The sequence below is a fragment of the Marmota monax genome, unplaced genomic scaffold (genome assembly GCF_021218885.2).
Source record: "Marmota monax isolate L192 unplaced genomic scaffold, Marmota_monax_Labrador192_F-V1.1 WCK01_AAM20220418_F8-fsc00024, whole genome shotgun sequence".
NCBI lineage: Eukaryota > Metazoa > Chordata > Mammalia > Rodentia > Sciuridae > Marmota > Marmota monax.
Genome location: NW_026695224.1, coordinates 18,635,691 through 18,657,990, shown reverse-complemented (window position 1 = coordinate 18,657,990; position 22,300 = coordinate 18,635,691). Strand labels below are relative to the sequence as shown.

The 22,300-nt window shown below is 39.1% G+C and overlaps 1 protein-coding gene across 2 annotated transcripts in view; it reads left to right on the top strand.

The window, feature by feature from the left end:
- Cmtm4 (CKLF like MARVEL transmembrane domain containing 4) overlaps positions 1-22,300 on the top strand; it is a 60,203-nt gene that overhangs the window by 20,503 nt on the left and 17,400 nt on the right. The gene's annotated exons all lie outside the window — the stretch shown is intronic.

Genomic DNA, 22,300 nt, shown 5'->3' with positions numbered 1-22,300 from the left:
CATGCTCACAGTAGACCCGTTCACTTATTTAGGCTATCTTTTGATTTCTTTATTCAATGATTTATAGTTTTCAGTGTTTAGTTCCTGTGCATGTTTTGGTAGATTTATATCAAAGTATTTCATTCTTTTCAGAGCTGTGATAACTGAGATGTACATATGCACACACATCACACATACTTTTTTCTTTTATGTTTATGATCATTTATTGCTAGAGTGTAGAAATGATTGATTTTTTAAAAAAATATTTATTTTTAATTGTAGTTGGACACAATACTTATATTTTTATTTATTTATTTTTATGTGGTGTTAAGGATAGAACCCAGGGCTGTGCACGTACTAGGCAAACTGCTCTACTGCTGAGCCACAACCCCAGACCAGTGATTGATTTTTTTAATGTTGGCTCCATATCTTGCAGTCTTGTTAACTCATTTATTTTAGGAGCTTTCTTATAGATTACTTTGGGATTATCTACTTATGTACATTGACAGTTATGCTTCTATGAATTGGGACAGTTGTGAGTTTTTTTGTTTTTGGTACTGGGGATTGAAAACAGAGGGGGTTTTTAACCAATGAGCAATATCGCCAGCCCTTTTTATTTTTTATTTTGAGATAGGGTCTCACTAAGTTGCTGAGCCCAGCTTGAACTTGGGACCATCTTGCCTCAGCCTCTGTAGTCATGGGATTACAGGCTTCCTTTCTAATTTGTATGTATTTTATTCATTTATTTGTTTGTTTAGTTGGGGTTTTTTTTTGCACTGGTTAGGTCTTCAAGTATGATGTTGAGTATGAGTGGTGATGGCAGACATCAACGTCTGTTTCCTAGGAAGAAAGCATTCATTCTTTCCCACTAAGTTTGATGTTAGCTGTATATTTTCTTTAGATGGTCTTTTTAAAGTTGAGGAGGTTCCCTGGTTTTGCCAAGTTACTAAGGCTAGCCTCACACTTGTGATCCTCCTGTCTCAGCCTCTTGAGTTCTGGGATTACAGGTATGTGCCATCATGTCCAGCCTTTTTATACAGTTTTTAAGTATTTGTTCTAGGAATTACATTATACATAATTAACTTTACATTAACCTCTTACAGTCTATTTTATAATTGATATTTTATTACTTCCAATGAAATATAGAAACCTTGCCACTACATAGTTCCCTTTTCCTCCCTTGTTTTATTTGTCACATACATTGAAACCCTATTTGGTAGTGTTACTAATTTTGCTCTTAACTATCACACAGAGTTTAAAGAAATTGAGAGGAATTGCATGTTGTATTTACCTAGGATTTAACCATTTCTGTGGCTTTTCTTTTATGTTCCTGGTTTGTCTCTGGATTAATTTTCTTTCTTTCTTTCTTTCTTTCTTTCTTTCTTTCTTTCTTTCTTTCTTTTTTAAAGAGAGAGAGAGACAGAATTTTTTTAGTATTTTTAGTATTTATTTTTTAGTTTTCGGCAGACACAACATCTTTGTTTATATGTGGTGCTGAGGATCGAACCTGGCGAGCATGCTACCGCTTGAGCCACATCCCCAGCACCTCTGGATTAATTTTCATTCTATCTGAATAACTTTGCAGCATTTCATTTGTAGTAGTTTTCCTGGCTAAGTTCTTCTTGTCCTTTACTTGAGGATGTCTTTATTTCACCTATATTCCTGAAGGATATAGCATTATAGGTTGTCAATTTCTCAGTACTTTAAAATGTTATTCCACTTCTTTCTAGCCTTCATTGTTCCTAATGATAAGTTTCTGCATCATCATTAAAATCATTCAGATAATTGTCTGCCTGTGTAAAATGCATCATTTTCCTCTGGCTGCTTTCAAACTTTATTCATTTTCAGTGTTTGAGTATGAATGATACATTTGAGCACACAATTGATTTTTATTGAATCTTTCTTTCTTCCTTTTTCTTTTTTTTTATTGTACTGGGGGTTGAAGTCAGAGGTGCTTTATCACTGAGTGACACCTCCAACCATTTTTATTTTTTGAGACAGGGTCTCTCTAAGTCTCTGAGTCTCTGAGAGCTTCACTAAGTTGCCAAGGCTGGCTTTGAACTCGCAATCCTTTTGTCTCAGTCGCATAGCCGCTAAGATTATAGGTGTGTGCCACCACACTGGGCTTGAATCTTTAAATTGATGTCTTTTGCCAAATATGGGAAAGTTGAAACTATTATTTCCTCAAAATCTTTTTCTGTTTATTAATCTTTTTCCTGTCTTTTTGGAACTCAAATTACATAGATAGTAGATCTTCTCATATTGTTCCATAAGACCCTAAGGTTCTGTTCACTTTTTACCCCTCTTTGTAATTCAGATTATTTTCAAGTTCACTGATCCTTTTCCTCTGTCAACTACATTCTGCTACTGAACTCACCCATTTTTTTTTTTATGGATATGTGCTTTATAGTTCTAAAATTTCTACTTGTTTCTTTATATCTTCTGTGTCTTTGCTGAGACTCTCTTTCCATTCATTTTCCTGGTGTTTCTTTGTTTGCCAAGTCATTTTTGGTTTATATCATGGGCATTTGATGGTTATGTTATGAATCTGGTCTTGTTTAAATGCTATGAAGAATGTTGATTTTGGCCTGTTTTGCTTCGGAAAGCAGTCAGCCTGGTTGGATTCAAGTGGTCGGTTTGGACCAGTCATTTGGCGGGTGAGGATTCCATAGCAGTTCTTTCAAAATCTTTGCAATGCTATTTGGATGTTTCATTTCAGTGGTCAGTCTGGGACCTGGGTGGTGATCTATCCCATAGTTAAATTCTCAAAGTCTCTGTTGTGCTATTTAGAGTCAGATCTACATGTGTAAACTTGGGATGAGTCCAGAAGTTTATAAACAACTTCTGGATTTGCTTTCCAATTTATTCTATCTCCTAGATACTCTCCAGTTCCTTAGAATCCCCTTTTGGGTCTGTGAACACAAAGCTGGCCGCTTAGTTACCCTGCTCTGTTGTACCTTTCCCACACTGTGTTCAGTGTTCTAGGTTGCATGGTGGGAGGACAGGGAAAGGCAGAAAGCACAGGAACCCTAGTTCCTCTGAAGGTACACGAAAATTCTACATCCTCAGAACTGTGGGAATTTGCATCTGCCTCGGCTGCTCAGGATTGCCTGGGATCTAGGAGATAAGAGAAAATTAGGAAAAAAATATAGAAAGGAAAATAAAACCTAGGATTTCTTCAATGTCTATGAGTGTCAGTAATTCCCTTAATACCTTCTCTAGCCAGAACTAGAGGGATTGTCCTGGCTTTGTACCTGGTTCTCTTTTCTGCATTTGAGGTTCCCTTGGGTCTAAGCTTGGGGATATTGGAGGAAAAACAAGAATCTGTCTGCTAGCTCACGAGCGCTTTGAATTCTGGGCGTCTTCTCCATCTGCCTACTACTATTTATTTTTCAGAATCCTGCTCTGAAAACCTGCTGCAGGCATTGTTTCCATCATTGGTAGCAGCATTCAGTGGAGAGACAGGCTGGAGTTGGACCTACTTCATTAATTGAACTGAAATCCTAAAACTGTGATATTTGGAAGCTTTCTAATTTGTTTTTGTTGTCTGTAGCAAATAGGCTATTGGCTTCCCGATTGGTTTCCTTATGCTAGAGATAAGTCACAGTGTTGTAGTGTTTTGATTTGACTTTTTTGTTTGTTTTGTTTTTATTGTAAGAAAATGTTTTAAATATCACTCTGGGGTATTCCTGGCATGTGTAAGAATCATGTAGAAGTATCCATTTTAATAAAGTTTGTACTTAATACCTTTTCATATTAATAAATAGATTTTTGCTGTGGATGTGAAAACAGAGCAAAATTCTAGAAGAGAAAAGATTTGTAAACCCTCTTCCCCACTAAAAATTAAAAGTCTTTTGCTTCATCCTTAACTGACAGGCATTCAGCTTCAGCATAACTGATGTCACCAAAAATCATTAGCCAGACGGGTGCTGCAGGTAGACTCTAACCTACACAGACTTAAGGTTCAAAGGTTCAGTGACAGGAATATACAATAGGTGAGGGATTGGGAAAGGCTTTATGGAGGAACTTTTCCTTATCTTTCTATCTGCTTGTCTTAAAATTGCTTTTTAAGGAAATCATACAACACCAATTTGAGGGGAAAAAAATCAGAAAATACCAGTATATTAAAAGAAACAAACAGATTTCCTGGAATCTCATTAATCAGAGATGAGCACTGTTCACATTGTGAGTAATGCTTTTGTTTCTGTGTGTATTTATTCACGTGTGTACGCTGGGAATGGAACCGAGGGCCTTGTTCGTGCTAAGCATGTACTCTACCACTATTATGGCTTGGATGGGAGGTGTCCCCCAAAAGCTCACGTGTGAGATAGTGCAAGAAGGTTCAGAGAAGAATGATTGGGTTCTGAGAGTCTAAACCTAATCAATGATTTAATCCTCTGAAAAGGATTAACTATGGAGTGGTGGGATATGGCTGGAGGAGGTGGGAATTGGGGCATGGCTTTGGGTATATATTTGTATCTGGTGAGTGGAGTCTCTCTGCTTCTGATCATGATGTGAGATGCTTCCCTCTGCCCCACTCTTCCACCATGATGTTCTACTTCACTTTGAGCACTGAGGAATGGAGCTGGCTGTCTATGGATTGAGACCTTAGAAACTTTGAGCCCTCAAATAAACTCTTCCTTTGCTACAGTTGTGTTGGTTGGGTCATTTAGTCACAGCAACAAAAGAGCTGACCACAACAACCACTGAGCTACATCCTTGTCCTTTCCCTCTTCTGCAGCTGATGCCTGACAACCTGTGGCTTGATTCCTTCCTTATAGGTTTGCCTTCCTCAGAATTTCACGTAAATAGAATTGTACTGTATGGAGCTTTGGAGTCTGGCTTTGTTCTCTTAGCATAGTTCCTTTCAGGTTTATTCTTGTTAGGTGTATCTGTTCCTCTTCGTTGCTGAGTAGTATTCCATTTTGTGGATGTACCACTGCTTGCTTATGTACACACTAAACAACTTTTGGGTTGTTTCCAATTTTTGATGATAATGAATAGAGCTCCTATGAACATTTGGGTATAGGTGTTTGTATGATTTTAATTTCCATTTCTCTAGGGTAAAACCTATGTGTGGGATTTCAGGGCCATGTGGCCAATATATGTTTATAAGAAACTGCCAAATCATTTTCTGAGTGGCTATCCTATTTTGCATTTCTAATGGTAGTGTGTGAAGCTCAACTTTGCATCCTGGCCATCCTTTGATAGTTGTTATTTTTAAAGTCATAACCGGGGCTGGGGATGTGGCTCAAGCGGTAGCGTGCTCGCCTGGCATGCGTGCGGCCTGGGTTCTATCCTCAGCACCACATACAAACACAGATGTTATGTCCGCCGAAAACTAAAAAATAAATATTAAAAGAATTTCTCTCTCTCTCTCTTTAAAAAAAAAGTTATAACCATTCTAGTGGGTGTGAAATGTTTTAGTGGTTTTAATTAGTATTTCCCTAATGGCTAAGGATGTTGAAGGTCTTTCATGTGCTTATTTGCCTTCTCTGTCATCTTTCATGAAGTGGTATGTTCATATGCTTTACCTACTTTTTTAGCTGGATTACTTTGTTACTATTTATTTGAGTTTTGATCTTATATTCTGGGTATGTTCTTCAACATTCTTAAAAACTTTAGATTTTTAATATGGAAATTTTCAAACATATACTAGTAAAAACATAGCATGACAAATCCTGATGTGTCTTCATCCTGCATTAACAGTGATCATTGTTTTTCATTTTTATTTCACCAACTCTTCCCTTCATTTTTTGTTGTAATTTTTAAAGCAAGTCTGAGATAGCATTGCATCTTAACTGTAAATAGTGTGTGTCTCCACCAGTTAAGAACTTTTTCTATGCCAGGTGTGATGGCACATACTGGTAATCCCCAAAACTCAGGAAGTTTGCTGAGGCAGGAGGATCACAAGTTTTAGGCCAGCCTTAGCAACTTAGTGAGACCCTCTCTCGAAAAATAGAGAGGGATCAGAATGTAGCTCAGTGGTAGAGTACCCCTGGGTTCAATACCGAGTACTGCAAAAAACACCAAAATTTTTTTATGTCAATAATGCATCTAAATAATAATTTCTTAATAATATCTAATAACCAGTATATGTTAACTTGTTCCAGTGCCTTTTTGGTTTGTTTGAATTAGGATCTAAACAAGATCCACAATTCCATTTGCTTGATATGTTAAGAGCCCACTCCCCTTCTTTTGTGCTGTTTATTTGTTGAAGCTGGTTCCAAGTTTTGGCTTTGACCAATAGCCTCCTGAGTGTAGTTTTAATCTTCTCCTTTCATTCTTCCATTTCCCATGACCTGGTGACCCCTGGAGGTTTGGGTGGGGCTGGGAGGCAGTATAAGAGAGCTGTATCGACCTGCCACATGTGTCCCACTGCAGACACATCAGCAGGCAGGCAGTAGCAACTGTTGTCTCAGTTTCAGTGAGATTGATTGGTGGGTGCTGGGCCATTAACTTATAGTTCCTCATCAACCTTTTACCTAGTGACTTTAATAGCCTTTGATGATCATGGCCCAGATCAGTCCTTTCTCATGGGAGTGAGAGGAGATTTGGCCCCTTCCAATCAATATCCCGTTTAGATGTTTGTCATGTTTTGTTGTCACCCCTGGTGTGTGTTGAGTACTGACACCTAGTGGGTGGAGGCTGTTAAGCATCATACAGTATACAGGACTGCCCCTCACAAGAAAGACTGAGCCCATTTAAAGTAGCAATAAGACCAAGTTGGAGAACCTGTTCTGGAATGCAGCATGGGTATCCAGTCTTTGAAAAGATTCCCAGGTGAACCCAAATATATGAATCTCTGGCGTAGAGCAAGGGCTGCAGGAAATTAGAGATAAAATGGTCTGGGCTGAGAAATGAACCAGAGAAAGCTTTAGTGGAAGAAAGTTATCTTGATGGGGATGACTTTGGTAAGCGAATAGATTAGCTATAGAGTATTTTTTGGTTGAGTCTAGCTACCATTCAGAGACCCTGGACTAGATGCATTACAAAATGGTGATTTTTCTCTTTTTTTCCTTCTGTGTTTATTAGCAGGAATTCTTTAAGGAATTTTTCTCATCATCCATTTGATTACCATGAAGTGCACTTTGTTCAGAAAAAGCAAAGTAAATGCTTGACTCTTTTCTTTTATCAGTTTTTCTAATAACAAACTGATACTTTCATCAACCTTTTGGTGAAAAGTTGATGAATAATTTTAAATGGGGGCTGGGGATGTGGCTTGAGCGGTAGCGCGCTCGCCTAGCATGCGTGCGGCCCGGGTTCGATCCTCAGCACCACATACAAACAAAGACGTTGTGTCCGCCGAAAGCTAAAAAAGAAATATTAAAAAAATTCTCTAAAAAAAAAATAATAATTTTAAATGACAAACATTGTTCTTCCCCTTCATAATCTCAATACAAACTTGTGGAACCTTACACATTTAATATATTCCAATATTTGGCGGTCATTAAAGACTTTATTTTGAAGCTGGACATGGTGGTGCACGCCTGTAATCCCAGCGGCTGAGCTAGGAGGCTGAGCTAGGAGGATCACAAGTTCAAAGCCAGTGAGGCACTAAGCAACTCAGTGAGACACTGTCTCTAAATAAAATACAAAATAGGTCTGGGGATGTGGCTCAGTGATCGAGCATCCCCGAGTTCAATACCCGGTACCCAAAAATAAATAAGTAAATAAAAGACTTTATTTTGAAATAATTTTTAAGATTTTAAGAGTAGTACAAAAATAGTGTTTTTTTTCACCTAGAGTCTCCAAATATCAAATATTTATCACATTAGTTTTCTTTCTCTTTCTGTCTATAATTGCATATCTATATATTTATGTATGTTTTAAGTCTGTTGAAGACTACATTGCAGATTGATGCCTTTTTAAAAATATATATTTTAGCTGTTGATGGACCTTTACTTTATTCATTCATTTATATGCAGAGCTGAGAATCGAACCCAGTGACTCTCATATACTAGGCAAGCACACTCTATCACTGAGCCACAATCGCAGACCAACTTGATGCCTTTTTATTTCTTTTGTTTAATATTTATTTTTCAGTTGACACAACACCTTTATTTCACTTATTTATTTTTGTATGTGGTGCTGAGGATCGAACCCAGGGTCTCGCACATGCGAGGCAAGGGCTCTACTGCTGAGCCACAACCCCAGCCCTTGCTTTTTTATTTCTAAAAACTTTAGTTTCCTAAAGAAAAGATCACTTTCTTACATAACCACAGTATAATAACCTAAACAAAGAAATCAGCACTGATTTAATACTGTTGGCTAATCTGTAGATCTTATTTATGTTTCCTCTTTGTCTCAAAAGAAAGTCTGGATTGTGTGGTGCATTTACTTGCCATGTCTTTCTGATCTCCTTGTGTCTGAAATAGTCCCTCATCCCTTGTTTTATGTTGTTGACATTTTAGAAGAATACAGGCCACTTATTTTGTAGAACATCACTCAATTTGGGTTTGTCTGTTGTTTTCTCCTGTTTGGATTCTGGTTATCCTGTGGTATGGTCAGGAATACCACAGAAACGATGGTACATCTTTTCAGTGAGTAATATCAGAGGTGAATATGTAGATTTGTTCCACTACTGGTCATCTTAACCTGGTTAAAGCCTTGTCTACCAGCACTCTCCATTGTGAAGTTGTTATTTTTCCTATGTGATGATTAGATATTTTTATGGTGATATACTTTTAGACTGTGAAATATTTTGCAACTTCTCAAATTTTCATCCATTAGTTTTAATGTTCATTGGTGATTATTGCCTAAATCAAGTATTGTTATGATGGTTGCTAAAAGTGATTTTATAAATCTACCCTTCCTTCTGTATTTATTAATTGAACTTTTGTCTAAAAGAAAGAGTTTTCCCTTTTTCAATATATATAAATATGAATATAAATATATTTATATTCATATGAACTCATGAGTTTGGGTTTTATTTGTAATTTTTATACTTAACGCTTTTTCTTTCTTGCTGGGGATTGAACCCAGGGCCTTATGCATGATAATCACATGTTTTACCATTGAGCTATAACCCAAGCCCCCATTATTTATTTTGATGCTCACATTGTCCCAGATTTGGCCAATGGGAGCCCCTTTAAACTGATCCCCAACTTTGCTCCTTTCATTCTCTGAGTATAAAGTATTCAGATACATCTTGGACTCTTACCCTAGTCCTGGAAGTTTTTAAGGCACCCTGGTTCCTTTAAGTGAAAAATGCTAGTATTTAGAAATCAAAATTTGGATATACATATATAACATATATGTGTTATCCTCCTCCAGACCTGAATTAGCCATTTCACAGAGAAATCCTTGTTCCTTTTAGCTGGAAACAATATTTAGATATGTCATTCTGGGAACTAAGGGGGCTCAATATTGCTGAGTTGTTATTTCTAGGCCTTTTTAGTGGATATAGCTATTTTTAAAAAAGAAAAAGTAAGTTACTTTGATTTTCATACTTTCATCTCTTTTCTCTTAGGCTTAAAATTTTGATCCCTGAAAAGTAAAAATAGAATTACCATATGATCCAGCAATTCTGTTTCCAAGTATATATACCCAAAAGAATTGAAAGCAGGGAGTTGAACAGACGTTTGTACACCATGTTCATGTTCATAATAGCATCATTCACAATAATTAAAATGTGGAAGCAACCCAAGTGGTCATTGAAAGATGAACAGATAAGTAAAATGTGGTATGGACCAAAGGAAGACAGTAGTGATGCATTTCCAGTCACTTTCATACCCCTGACCTGAGTGTGGTAAAGGCAGGCATGTCTGAGTTCTGTTGGACCTTCCACATACCATGATACTGGTTACTATTAATTAACACTCTCTGTATGCCAGGCATGGCACTAAGTATTTCACATTTAATCTTCACAGCCACAGAACTGTTCCTTGATCAATTTTATCGAAAAATAGGAAAAAACACCCATTGAACAATTTTTTAAATAGAGGCTCAGAGAAGAGCAGTAAATGTGCCCAGGTTCACAGAGCTAATTGGTAGCAGAGCTGAGATCAAAATTTGGGACTGTGGGACTCCACAGATCTCCAGCTCTTAAATTGCTATGCTAAGTGGTGATGCCATCCACTGAGTTAGGAAAGGGTACTTCTGCACTCCCATGTGGGTGCCTGGGGATGTTAGGGTAGAGATGCCTAATTTTAGAGGGGGGCAATGTTGAGGCCTGGCGCTTAGAGAAGAGTTTAGACTGGGGCGGTAGATCTGAGAGTGGGAGTCTGAAGCAGGAAATCTATTGGGTATGCCTGTGTATCTGGTGAGAGTACAGCAGAGGCAGAACCCTGGGGAGCACCCTCTGTTTGAGGGGAGGCAGGACGAAAAGGAGCAGTGGAACTCAAGGCAGTTGGGGGATGTTCACTAATACCCAGCACTGCAGAGGGTTCTGGGGACTGCTCTGTCTCACTCTGCTATTAATGAGACTGTGTGATCTTGGGAGTGTTGCTTAATCTTTGCCTCATTTTCCTTATCATTGAGATGAAGATTAAAAATTGTGCTCCCTGGTTGGGGTGTAGCTCAGTGGTAGAGCACTTGCTTAACAGGTGCAAGGCCTCAGGCTAGAGCCTCAGCACTTGTGAAAAACAAAAACTGTGTATCTCTTGGAGTGATGAAAATGTTCTGGAATTATACATAATAGTGATGGCTACAACTTTGAATGTACTAAAAGCTACTGAATTGTGAATTTTGTAAATTGTATTTCAGTTAAAAATTAACCAATCTTGTTCCTCTCAGGATGGAATGAAGATTAAATGGGGTTCAGTAGTGTATACTTTAGTCCAAGCTACCCTGGAGGCTGAGACAGGAGGATGGTAAGCTTGAGGCCATCCTGGACAGCATAGACAAAAAAAAAAAAAAAAAAAAAAAAAAAAAGTGTAAAGGAGCAAATGCTTATGGCAGTGTCTATCCCAGCACAGCATTTGACCCACAGTAGAAAGCCACAGCAGAAGATGATTTTTAAGGAGAGCCATAGTGTCACACATTTTAAGGGCTGCCATTATCCCTGGAGCTAGGGACACCATTTACAAACACTGCTGAACAGTAGTCCCCCAATCTGTAGGTTAAGCATGGAGGCTCCAGGAATGGTGGCTTTGGGCACATAGAGATGCCTCCCTCCCTGTTTGGTTACTCCATAGCTCACTGCTTCCTGCTCTGGCAGAAATATGGCTGGGACCTCCCTTAGCTGGATGGTGCAGAGATGCTGGGTGGGCTGTCAGGATAGTGGGTCTCAGTGAACTGGGCTTTCCAGACTTACACCTGGCCTCTGAGAATGTACAGTTTACTTTCTTGGCCTTAATCAGTCTCTAGTAAAAAGCTGCTGTGGCCTGCTGGTTTCTCATTCAGTGAGAAATGCAGTGCCCTATTTCCACTTGGCTAATGGGGGCTTTCAGGGATGTTGGGGTGGGGAGATGCCCAGGAATTAAAACAGGAAGGAGGGGGCTGGGGATGTGGCTCAAGTGGTAGCGTGCTCGCCTGTCATGCGTGTGGCCCGGGTTCGATCCTCAGCACCACATACAAACAAAGATGTTGTGTCCGCCGAGAACTAAATAAATAAATATTAAAAAAAAAAAAAAAACAAACAGGAAGGAGAAGGGGATGCCTGCCTGCTGGGTTTCAGCTTCATCCATAAAACTAGGTCCATGATAAAGGGAGGCTGTAAAGAAAATCCTAATGCCAGCGGCATTGTTAAATGTCTTCAGATGTGTATGGTTTGAAGGCAGTGTGCTTCCTGTGTCCTCTGCATGTACATTGTTTTTGTTCCATTACTAATCTAAATGGTCTGAAAATGGAGCTTTTGGGGCAGGGTGGCATTTGCTGTAAAATTCTGTGGACATTCTCTTGGCAAGAAAGATGCTGACCATCCTGTGGTTTTCTAAAATCATGTGCAATTATATCATCAAACCACATAAAACTTTCTAGATTTTTTTAAAAAACAAGAGTTTTACACTTCATTGGATAACACTCTAAGTAGTTGGATATCCAAAAATAATTCTATTTTGCCTGCAACCGATATCTTATGATCAACTATTGTTGACAAGTGTCCTATGTGTTTAATGTGTGTATTAGAGCTTACTTACGTTGGAAATTTCAAAATGTATGATTAAAAAAAAAAAGAAGAGTCTGAATATCACGCTAAGTGATGTAAGCCAATCCTAAAATACCAATGGCCGAATGTTTTCTCTAATATGTGGATGCTAATTCACAATAAGGTGGGGGGCACTAAGGAAGAATAGAGTTATCTTAGATTAGGTAAAGGGAAGTGAGGAGAGGGCCTATGGGAATAGGAAAGATAGTAGAATGAAACAGACATTATTACTATATGTATATATGTGACTATATGACCAATATAATTCTGCAACATGTATACTTAAAAAAATAAGAAATTATATCCTATCTATGTGTGATATATCAAAGTGCATAAATGCATTCTACTGTCATGTATAACTAATTAAAACAAATTAAAAAATTTAAAAAATAAAACAAGGGCTGAATGTTCTCTCTGATAAGCCCATGATGCGGGGTGGGTGTGTGGGGGCTCGGGGTGAATGGAGTAACTTTGATTGGGCAAAGGGGAAGGAAGATAAGGGAGAGGGCTTGGGGGTAGGAAAGATGCTGGAATGAGTTGAACATCATTACCCTATGTACATGTATGACTGCACATGTGATGTGACTCTACATTGTGTACAACCAGAGAAATGAAAAGTTGTGCTCCATTTGTGTACAATGATTCGAAATACATTCTGCTATTGTATATGATTAAAAAGAACAAATAAAATTTTTTAAAAAAATGAGTCTGAAATTGAATGCAATCTTCAAAGTTCTACTCATAATTTATTTATGGCTTTAGGATTCCAAAATAGCAAAATTATTTACACAGTAGAACCCAGCTTGAAAAATCTGTCAGGATCACTGGTTGAGTAGGTGTTTGTGATGGAGGCCAAGCTCAGATCAAACCAAACACAGCTTCCTGGGGCATTAACAGCCTACACTCTTCTCTCTTCCATGGAAACAAAACCTTAGGGGCCAAGGCAGCTCTGTTGGGAGTGTGGCTGCCAGCTGGGGCCACACCTTGCAGTCCTCTGAGAACTCCCATGGGTACCCCCCCTGCTTTCTTCCGAATGGCCTTGAGCCCTTGGTAGCCCCACTCTTTTGTCCTTATCTCTTAACAATAAAGAACTTATTTGCCTCTGCCTCTTGACTCCTTTGCTCAGCTAATTGCTACTGATTAATTTGTTCATCTGCTAGTGTGTGTGGGTGGGATGGGGTGAGAGTAGTTGGTTCCTGGTGACCTTCAGGAGCAGGTAGTTTTCTTTTATTCTTTAATTCCTTTGCAACTCTTAAAACTGTAGCTTGGGCACTGTTTATTTAGCTGCATAAAAACAGTGAAACCGAAGATCACATGCAGGGACATTGGTTGCAGGTTAAATAATTTACACCTGCAGTCAGTTTCTTTGTTTCAGAACCAAAAAAATATTTGTTCCTTGCTCTATTGTCTCAGGGGAGAAGAGGATATATTTTTAAATCCACCTTCTTCATGAAATAACCTCTCTCAAGAGGGAAAAACACATGGATCATTTTGGAGAATGATGATCTTGTTGTGTGCTTTTTATGAGACCCTTGTGGCACTGACTGCAAGGGCTCCTCCTGCTACCCTCCCTGCTCTCATGCTGTGTTTCTTGAAGAGAAAGCATAACCAATGGTTTTCCTGTGGCCAAAGGTGTAAAAAAAACTCCAGATAACTTAATGTTAGTTATCGCATGTGGGAGATCATGGTACTGGGGAAAGATACTGTACTTGAGCCCTTGAACAAACCTGGGCCACACACAGTTGCCATCTGCTTCCTGAATGTGTGAGGATCAGAGATAATGTGTGGTCCTAGAGCCAGATGGCATCTTTTTTTTTTTTTTTTTTTTTTTTTTTTTTTTTAAATTTTTTAATATTTATTTATTAGTTCTCGGCGGACACAACATCTTTGTTTGTATGTGGTGCTGAGGATCGAACCCGGGCCGCACGCGTGCCAGGCGAGCGCGCTACCGCTTGAGCCACATCCCCAGCCCCAGATGGCATCTTTACATTATCGATGCTCTCTAGTTACAAGCTATTGTTATTCTAAGGTGCCTGGCAAGGCACAGCTAATTTGGGCCTCTTAGCAGACAATATAACATGACTTCTAACCTGGTTGCTTAGATTTTTTTTTGGGGGGTGGGTGGGTGCCAGGGATTGAATTCAGACACTTGACCACTGAACCACATCCCTAGCCCTATTTTGTATTTTATTTAGAGACAGGGTCTCACTGAGTTACTTAGCACCTCGCTAAATTGCTGAGGCTGGCTCCTCCTGCTTCTACCTTCTGAGCTGCTGGGATTACAGGCACTGGGCCAGTTGTTTAGATTTTAAGGGGATCTGCCATTCAACATGGATGTATGCATAGTAGCGTAAAATCCCTGTTCTAGGGACTCAGAAGGTGTTGGTGGGAGGCCTTCTTATTCTGTCTGGTTTCAGGATCCCATCTTAATGTGTTCTGTGAGTGCTGAGGATGGAGCTGGTTTCTGAAGAGAAATCCCTGTCCCCAACACTTCCTGCCATCTCTGCCCGGGATAGTCACGAGGTCTTTCAGCAGAAGCAGTGCTGGAACAACTTGCCTGCAGTGTCTTTGTGGCTGAATCCAAACCAAAACCATGTCTTTCTCCTCAAGTATGTTTTCAGTATTGGTGGGAAGAGACATTTTAATTTTGAATGTGCTGGAGCTGATTAGAGTTCTGCCTGGTTCTGAAGATACTGTGGACTCTGCTCTGTGTACATGTGGTCATCACCCAGTTAACAGTGTCCTGTGTCATTGCCACCCTGCTGAGTAAATGAGTTTCTGTATTTTAGTCTGAAAACTGTGCATGATCTGACAAAGTTGAGTATGGATCAGCATGTGCTTTTTATATTTCCCAAACCAGTTTTCCTCCAGACACCTCTGTGCCAAGTGTTAATAGGTATGCTGGGTTGGGAATTCTGGCCCATGTAACATAATCCATGTATCAAATAAAGGTAAACAGGTTTGACTGCACTTTTCAGAACTGTTAAGATGCTGATGTGCTATGAGTACTAGAGATGTAGTTAAGGTGGAAATAGCACAGGGCTTAGCACAAGCAAACGCAGAGCTGCGTGGCTGCTCTGGCCCTAGCCATGCACACTTGTGTGAATTTTGAGCTACTTCTCCATAACTGAAAGTGTCAGCCTGTGTCAGTAGTTTCAAAGTAAGCACAACAGAAATATTTTCCTAACGTAGATATCAGAGCGATGCTTTGCAAACCACTCTTCCTGGGACATTAATTTAGAAGGCTAAAATATATCTGTCCTTAGCTCAGAAAAGCTTAGGAACCACTGCTAATAGGAATATAAAACAGAAGTACTTTGATGAGGGACTAGGTTTATCCCAATCCTTCATGCCTCCCCCAGCTAAGGATGCAATTGGAAAGCAAGGCCCTGCTTTGTGTATTCTCCTGCCTGCTTGTCCAAAGTCCAGTGCTGTCCAGGAAGGCTTCTCAAGTCTTCTACCACTATCTCAGTCCCCAGTGACCCTCCTCTTCCACACCACAGCAATGCTTTTTCACCCCTTCCTGGACACCAAGCCCCTGGCACCTCATTAGCTATTTGATTTTGTGTGTATAACAGAGCTGATAGGTTGGCTGGGTTAGAGTGAGACCCAAGCACAGCAAGCCTCCAAGTGCCACAGAGCAATCAGGATCACACAAACAGCTGTCCTACCTTGCCTCCAATTTGCCTGGTGCTTGGCCAGTCTCTATCAGGATTCTGAGGTATACCCCAGTTGGGAGCCCAGAGGAAGCCATGCTGTAGGAAGAGGAGGGGTGAAGAGCTTGTTCTGTCTCACGTGATTAGATGGTTTCTCTCTGTGGCCTGACTGTGTGTCATAGGAGGATGTGAACTCAGCAGGAGGCTATGCCTGAGCCTTGTTTAAGATTAAACTTGGGGGGCTGGAGTTGTGGCTCAGTGGTAGAATGCTTGCCTGGCACATGTGAGTCACAGGGTTTGATCCTCAGTACCACATTAAAAAAAAATAAAGGTATTGTGCCAATCTACAACTAAAAAATATTTTTAAAAAAGATTAAATTTGGGTATATGCACACACACAGCAGGAAGGAAAAAAAAAATAGGAATATAAACAAGAAGAAACCAAGACCAAGGTCGGAGGGAAGACACATTTGCAGTTTGTTCACTGCTGCCTCCCTAGAGTAAGAGTAGTACCTGACCCATCGCAGATGATCAGTTAATTTTAGCTAAATAAAGGGATAATAATCATCTTAATATTACTTTGAGACTTTTAAAATTTAATGACAAATGCCCTAGACATCTAAGGAACTTTTGAGGATGTAGTGTCTTAGAGCCAATGAGGGGACTAACATTCCTTAAAATATTATGGGGGGACTGAAAACCCCAGATTTAGTAGATACTCTTATTCCCAAATAGGGGAAGGCCCCATCTCTTTTATCTGTCAGGGTGAGTTAGACTATAATGCAGTAACAACAAACCAAGGCTGTTCCAAGCATCCTTACTTCGGGACTCAGACTGCTGGAGTAACTACCAAATCTTGTTGGTACTGAGGCAGAGTTAAGAGGAAGATCTCAGGAAAATCTAACTGGCAATAAACTATGTTGCCTGAAATTGACACACATCTTATTAGCCAAAGTTAATCTCCTGGTTCCATTCTACTTCAGGGGAAGTGAGAAGAGGCATCTCATGTTCTGGATCATCAAATATCTGATAATCAGCACTAAGGACATCTACAGCTATCATGACAGACTGGAATTCATTTTACACAGTAATGGTTAGGTTATTTCTCAATGTTTGTGATGTTTTTATGAAACATGACCCTAGAAACAGTTTCAGTATAAGCATTGTTTTGTAGAATGCTAGGAAGCTTTTTTATGAAACATGACCCTAGAAACAGTTTCAGTAGAAATATTGTTTTGTAGAATGCTAGGAAGCTCACCTGCGAATATCACACAGTACTCCAGGCTTGTGTTGCTGTAGACATTTCAAATGGGGAGTCATTTTAGCATCTGGTGGTGTTTAAGGCCTCTCAAGTAGTTTAGAATGAAAAAATTTGTACTACCATGCTGCTGTTTTTAGGTACATATATTTTAAAATGCTTCATCAGATCCTTTGATAAATTGGTGAATTTTGACCAATCTTTAAAGATGCCTTCCAAGACATTAATGACACTGTTCCTTCCTGGTTGTCTTTGTCAGTGTGTTCAGGAGGAGGAGACTCTTACTATGCACCTGCTTTATCAGCTTGTAGTTCGTTGGTGGCCAGGAAGTAGGTTTGCATGCCATCAAAGAGATTCTGGAATGATGAACTCTTGTGATAAAGAAATGGAATCAACATAGGCTTGCAGGGTGGCTTTCATTTTCCATTGAAGTTTTTGATTTCACTGTAAAATATTCATGAGTAGTTCAAAACAAATAGGGGTTGATTCTTAGAGGTCACTGACATTTAACTCAAAATAAACCTGGATATTTCAAAAGTGTTCATAATGGAACACTTACTTTTTTTCTGATTAAAACACACTTTTTATGTGTAGAAATCTTAGAAAATAAAAGAAGCCTAAGACCATCTATCCTATATGGTTGTAGATGGATTCACTATTAATATTTTACTGTAGAATCTTCCTGTGCTATATATATTATGTATACATACATATGGTTGGTTATACATGCATTTATATTTCTAATATGTATGCATGTATTATAAATGCATATGCATGAATTTTAAGTGTACATATTTCTTATATATTCATATACTACAGGAGTGTTTAAAATAAAAAAGAAAATCTACCTGATTCTCCTGTACCCTAGTCAATTCTAACTCATAGAGGTCTCCACTTTTTTTAGTGTTTATGTTTTTGTGAACACAGATAGCCTCATGGTTTTTGTGCCTCCCCAAAATGGGGTTACTATAGGCCTAATATTCTGCACTCTGGTTCTTTAAGTATCCCTAGACATCTTTCCCCTCCAGCACATACAAGCACCTGTTTCTCTGCTTTGTGCTTCTCATTGTATGTAGATGTGTTATCACTTATTTAACCCTTGCTCTCTGGCTGGACATTTATAATTTTTTAAAAAAATTATTTATTTATTTTTAATTTTTTATAGTTATTTTTTAGTTGGACACAATATCTTTATTTATTTATTTTTATGTGGTGCTGAGGATCGAACCCAGGGCCTCACATGTGCTAGGCAAGCACTGTACTGCTGAGCCACAACCCCAGTCCCATAAAAATTTTATTTTTTTGATAGCTTTTTAAATTTATTTATATGTGGTGCTGAGAATCAACCTGAGTGCCTCATACATGCTAGGCAAGCACTCTACCACTGAGCCACACCCCCAGCCCTGGACACTTATAATTTTGAGAAGAATCTCAAGATCACTGTCAATGCTGGACCAGTCTGTACCCTCTCCATTGGTGTAGGGTTGTTCAGCTTTAGCACAATATGCCACTTTATATTTTTATAAATATGATAGGTGAGAATTATATCCCAATTTGCATTTATTTTGTTGAGTGTGTGTGTCCATGTGTTTATTTGTCATTTGCCTTTCACCCTCTGCCCTTGTCTGGAACATTGCTGGCTGCCATGGCTAGGGAAAGGCACATGGTAAAATTGCTCATGGCTCCTAAATGCTACTCTCAGAAGTAACAGATGTTTCACAAATTCATGTTTCATTGTCCAAGCCCAGAAGTAGATCCCAGTGTTGTGAATCTACCAGGTGCAATAATAAATATTTATTTAGAATAAGAAGCATACTAAATTATGAATTCAGAAGGCTTTTTGTTTTTGTTTTTGTTTTGGCCTCCATTAAAAAGGATCCTTCCTATTGTATTTCAATTTCAGTGTGATTAGGTATTTTGAAAAAGTACACAAAATCACTCTGAAATTTAGATTTATTACACAAGAAATTCTAAGATTCTAGTTGCCACTACCTTGTATTAAGAACATTGTTTTACAATTCTTTTCTAAGGGGCTGGGGCACTAGCTCAGTGGTCTAGTGCTTGCCTAGCATGTGTGAGGCACTGATTTAATCCCTAGCATTTATCCTTCCCCCTGCAAAAGCTCTTCTACATATATTGATTTATTGGTGCATATGTGTAGGAGTTTGTCACTGAAACACTTGTTTCTTCAGGATGTTTCAGTGAGTTGCAGGCAGTTTTTGTGTACCATTCTAATTGGAACTGTCAGACTTTGTCAGTTCAAAATTTGTCAGAAATATCAAAATTCAGTACAATACAATGAGATACACAAAACTGCGGCTTCCCACGTGTGTACTTGCTATCTATTCTACACTATAGGTTTGTGACCTACAAGCCCTGGAATGAGTTCAATTTCATGTGATTTCCATCATGAAAGGGAGGAAAAGGTAGAGTGCACTCATGGCTGGAGAGAGATGCGGCATTACTGAGTATATCCCCGATAAGGCACAGCTTCTGTGGAGGCACTCACAGTTTATTAGTTTAATGAATTTCCCACAGATGAGCCTCTAGCTCCTTATGTTTCCTCCACTGTTCACAGACTATTCTAGTTGGGCATTGTAGGGTATGTTTATCTTATGAATTTGGGGGCCTGTCCTTTTTTTACATTGTCTGGTTAGTCAGTGCAGTGGATGTTGAAGCATATCTGGAAGCCATTCTTAACCTGGGAGGGCTATAGGAATTTAACCATATGTGGGAATTTTAGCTAACCCCAAATTTAATGTATCCCTCCCTCAACTTACAATTAGCAGGATCCCCAAAATGCCCATTGCTATTTCATCATCACCTGGCCCAAAGAGGAAGTTGGAATGGAAGGAGGTAGGGAGTGGTCTTAGGTAACTTCAGTTAAAATAACTTGCTTTTTTAGGTTTTACAAAAACAGAACCCTGTGAACACATTTCTGGAGCTGACACAAGGGAGGGGCTTTGAAGCATCAGCTTCATCTTCAAGAGAAAATCTGCCTCTGGAAAATTCTGCAGCACCCCCATGTGCCTGGGTAGAGGAGACTCCGATGTGTTGGTGAACAGTCCTGTTCACGTCACAGCCTCCAGAAAGGACTTAGCAGTTTAACTTTGGACTTTATGAGCATTTACAAAGTGTTGTAAGACAGCGCTCCCCTTGTCCTCCTATCTTCCTTTTTGATGTTGCCAACCTTAATTAGCCACAGTTAGGTAAATTTGACAATCTTATAATGCCAATTTACTTATCAGCTACGAAAATACTCTAGATCAGCTGGTAAGAACTACACAGAAAAGGCTCTCTGATTAGCAATACCTTAGCTTTCTCATGTTTATATCTCATTAACATCTTTATACATATTTTTATACTTGATATTTGTCCACTGCAAAGTTTTTAGAAGTTAGGTTACTTTTGATTCCTCTGTTGCTACAAGTTATTGGCTTCCGATCTGACTTGGTCTGAGTCCTTATCAGGCAATAGGTGGGCTTAATTCACCAGTGATTATTAGATTTCACAGTGCTGGAAGATGTTTTGATATTTTGCTGTGCTAAATATCAGGCAAAAAAAATATATATATATATACTAGGCCTAGTGTGGTTGTGCACACCTGTAATCCCAGCAGCTTAGGAGACTGAGCCAGGAGGATCATGAATTCAAAGCCAGCCTCAGCAAAAGCGAGGCACTAAACAACTGAGTGAGACCTTGTCTCTAAATAATACAAAATAGGGCTGGGAATGTGGCTCAGTGGTCAAGTGCCCCTGAGTTCAATCCCTGGTACCTTCTCCCCTCCAAAAAAGACTGTACTGGTGGTAATGGCTGAGTATTAGAAAACACCTAAACACCTATCAACAGAGTATTGATGAAATTATAGATTGTGTATTTATATATCCTATGTAGTCAAAAAAATAACATGTATGTTTCTTTTTATATGGAAATGCCTGCAGATACTATGTAAAAGAAAAAAGCTAGAAAACAAGATGTATAATACATGTTTTTTGATTTAAAAACTATATGTATAGGTTATAATTTTATTTCCTTATTTTTAAAAATTATTTATTTATTTATTTTTGCATTACAATTCTTAATACACCATTTATTTCCTTATTTTATATACAGCATGTTACTGTTTGAGTTCTCGTTTGTATATTTTGATTTTGAACATAATGACCATTTGAGATATGCAAAGAAGACAGCTATTGGGGATGAGGAATTGATAAGAAGAATAGCATAGTAAGGCAATAAAAACTAGAGAGGATGAGGATCAAATCTTGGCTGTGAAATACTGGCATTCCTTCTTGCTATCTATCTCATAGGACCTCTGTTTCCTTGTCTATAAAATGGGACTAATGTTACCTCATAGGTTTGTGTCAGGGACTAAATGGTAAAGAGTGAGAAATGGTAGGTAACCAGTACTGGTAGTTACTTTTTATTGATATTAGTGATTACAATATTATTGAGGTTCCCTCCCTAATATATTATCTATTACTGTTAACCAATTACCTCAAAACTTAGTGGCTTAAAACCACAGAACTTTATTATCCTTCAGTTTCGGCGGGTCAGGAATCCCAGAGTGGCTTTGCTCTGGTTCTCATGTGATTGCAGTCTGGCTATTGTCTGGGATGGTATCACCTAAGGCCTGCCCACTTGGGACAGGAGGACCTGCTTCTAAGACCCCTCATTCACATAGCTGTTGGCTGTTGGTTCTTTGGCACTTAGATTTTTCCATAAGGCTACCTGAGTATCTTCATGACCATATTAGCTCATTTTCCCCAGAATAAGTGATCCTAGAGAGACAGAGAGGAAGGAAGAAATCACACTTGAGTTTTCTGGCCTAACCTGTGAAGTTCTTTCTGCAAGAGGGTCAGCCTTCTTCATTGTGTCACAGAGATGAGACTACTAGGAAGACTCCTTGTTGGGGCCATCTTGGAGGGACTGGCTGCCACACCCAGTTGGTAGCTGGCAAACTCAAATTGAAATTTAGGCTGTGTGGCTATTTCTGTCATGAACATGTTGGAGTATCACTTGCTTAGCATTTAGCCCTCTTTTCTGTCTGTACTCACACTCTGGGTGGTCGTTCCATCCTGTCCCCCAATTCCCAATTGCATCTCCATTCCAATCTTTCCCCAGAACTCAAGGTTCACATATCTAACAATTAGCTCCACTTGAAGCCTGATAGCTGTTACAGTGTTAGCATGTCCCAAACTGAACTCCTCCCCAAACCTGCTCCCCTGCAGGCTTCCCTATCCCTGTGCAGCAATGCCATTCTTCTAGTTGCTCAAGTAAGAACCTTAGAAATGTGCTTGCCTTCCTCTTCCTCTCACA